Below are 2,883 nucleotides of genomic sequence, written 5' to 3' on the forward strand. Positions count from 1 at the left end.
GGTCTATGTATTCACACATGTATTACGATTTCCGGACAATACAATTATAGCATGAACAATAGACAATTACCATGAACAAAGAAATATAATAATAACCATTTATTATTGCCTCTAGGACATATTTCCAACAGTCATGCTGCGCCACGGCCGGCCGTGCGGCCCTCAGCTCAACTCATCCGCTGGCGGACAGGCCTCTTGGTCTGTGTTCCCATCCTCGATGTCCAGCAACAAGGTACTTTGGAGGCCACTCCAAAAGCTAGATCCGGTCCTCCCTTGCTTCATATAATAGCTAATTGTATTTTTCTGTTGTTGCTCGGCATCAATTACCATGATTTGTAGCTACCATACACACATATTCGATTGATTTTGATTAGTATTGGCTTGCAACCTATTGTGGATTTTTCTCCCGTTTTTCAGATCTGAGATTACTGTTTGGGGATTTGGGGGTTTTCTTTACAACTACAGGTCTAAATATTTTCTCGGATTTGAGTTAATCCGGTAGCCTACCAAGTGACATGTGAGGCCATGTTCTGGTGCTACTCGTATTGCTAGTTTCCTTCTGGTTCGTTGCCACTGTATGAGCATCATGGGACCAGTTTCTTCATAGCTATTAGACCAACATATATATTTTCTTACATTTGAGTTAATTCGCAATGCAGATGACATATATAGGAATGGTAATTTGTGTGTGTGCACAGGGCACTAAATTTTCCCCTTCCATGGATTCTCTTTTGCACAAATATCATTGGTGGCCTTGCATATGTGCTAACGGAATGTATGCTAATTAACAGTCTGATGCATGTAGGTAGCTGATCGATGGTGCTTGTCAGAGCGGCAAGGCCATCATCTGCAATCCAATAGTGCAATTGATCTTGAACTTGATGGTGGGACTGCAAGTCTTCATCCAGAAATAGGTATGCTCTCATGTTTGAATGACTTTGATAAACTCAGAGTGCAATTTTATTTATTCGTGATGTGTTATTGATTTAGAAACTAAATTTGTCCACCAATGTTGAATATTTAGGAGCCACAAAAGGTAATACTCGAATCAAATGGAGTCCCCAAATGGCTGATCGATGGTGCTTGTCAGAGCAACAAGGCCATCATCTGCAATCCAATGGGGCAATTGATCTTGAACTGGATGGTGGGACTGCAAGTATTCATCCAGAAATAGGTATGATCTGATGTTTCAGTGACTTTGATAAACTCAGTTGTGCAACTTTATTAAGTTGTTATGTGTTACTGTTATAAAAAGAATAGTTGTGATGTGTTATTGGTTTAGAAACTAAATTGGTCCACCTATGTTAAATATTTAGGACTCACAAAAGTTAATACTCGAGCCAAATGGAGTCACCAAATGAAGTTGTTCCTTGTTAGACTCCTAAAAGATCACGATGTGCCTGGTTTTCGGACACATAATGCTTGGAGTAAGGAGGCATGGAGAAATATTGTTTCTCAACTAAATCAAAAGTTTGATCAATCATTTACTCTCAACCAAGTCAAATAAAAGGAGCAAGATCTGACGAGAGACTATCAAAGTGTTCAAGAATTGTTGGATCAAAGTGGCTTTGGATGGGATAAGGACAGAAAAATGGTTGACGCACCAGATAGTGTTTGGGCAAGCTTTGCTGCTCGGAAGAACAGCAAGGATGTTCTGCAATGGAAAGAAAGGTCATTCCCCCTTTATGAAGAATTAGCTCCACTCTATGAAGGTGACTAACATACTATTCCCATTTACATTGTAGCTTATTTTTCTTGCTGTCTACACTTTGCATATAAGGTTAATTGTTCTGAACAAATTTCTGGAACTATTCTCTAGGTCGTTATGCTGAAGGGAGAACTCGTCAAGGCTTGGACCATTATACTAGGAAGAGGAAGCATGCACCGGTTTCTTCATCATAGTCAACACAAGTGACTGATCTGTATCAATCACCATCACCTACCATGCCAGCTGCCGGTGAGTCAGATATGCAGTTTACTTTAGTGAAAAACTTGAAGAGTTCAATGTGGATTCTCCCCCGCACCTATCTACACCTATTCAGCATGTGCAAGCCCCACCAAGATCTACACAAATGGACAAACATGACACTAAGCGTGGGAAAAAACAGAAACGTGGTGCTAATGACGACTTCCATGAGAAGTATCTAAAACTGAAGAAGGAAGAAATTGATCGATTTGCTGCAATTGAGGATAAGAAGCTAGAGGACCCCTACTCCATCAATAAGTGCATCACAGCAATTGAAGGGTTGGAAGGTCTACAACTAGGAGATATGTTGATGGCATCAGATATCTTCAAATGCAAGGAGAACAGGGAAGTTTTCTTGTCATACTCTACTAATGAACTATGACTGGCTTGGCTTAAAAGAGAGATTGCGTGTGCCCAAACAACCCATCAAAATTAGCCATTGTGGTGATCCACTGAGATCACAGGTTCTATTTTAGGGAAGCTTTTGGTCTGTAGGTGTCATATATTTATGTTTAGTTGAATTGGTCATAGAACTGACCATGATGGTTTAGTATATTTTGGTAGTTATGTTGAGAGGCTTTTGGTTAGGCATGCATGAAAATTTGTAGTACTATTGCAACTTTGAAGTCCAAGAATGGTACTACAACTTGCATGTCATATTTCAAGTACAAGAATGGTAGCTGGACTTGGATAACATATTACATATTCTAAGATCTTTGTGATACATACTGTGCCCACATTTGTTGTGCTATATCTTCTCGCTTTTGATTCCCGGCATCTCTAGAGTAATTAAATGCATGTATGTCGTTATGATACTTGTGATCTCCACTTGGCACATCAACAAATTGTTCTTGATCAATCTCCACAGCAGTATTCTCAGGCCAAGATAGATCTCCATTATGCAAACGTATGAAATT

General features: G+C 39.7%; 1 pseudogene; it reads left to right on the top strand.

Annotated features, from left to right (window-relative positions):
- Positions 1-217: 217 nt before the first annotated feature.
- LOC141022750 (L10-interacting MYB domain-containing protein-like) lies at positions 218-2,402 on the top strand (annotated as a pseudogene).
- The last annotated feature ends 481 nt before the right edge of the window (positions 2,403-2,883 follow it).

Source organism: Aegilops tauschii, chromosome 5 (genome assembly GCF_002575655.3).
Source record: "Aegilops tauschii subsp. strangulata cultivar AL8/78 chromosome 5, Aet v6.0, whole genome shotgun sequence".
Taxonomy (NCBI): domain Eukaryota; kingdom Viridiplantae; phylum Streptophyta; class Magnoliopsida; order Poales; family Poaceae; genus Aegilops; species Aegilops tauschii.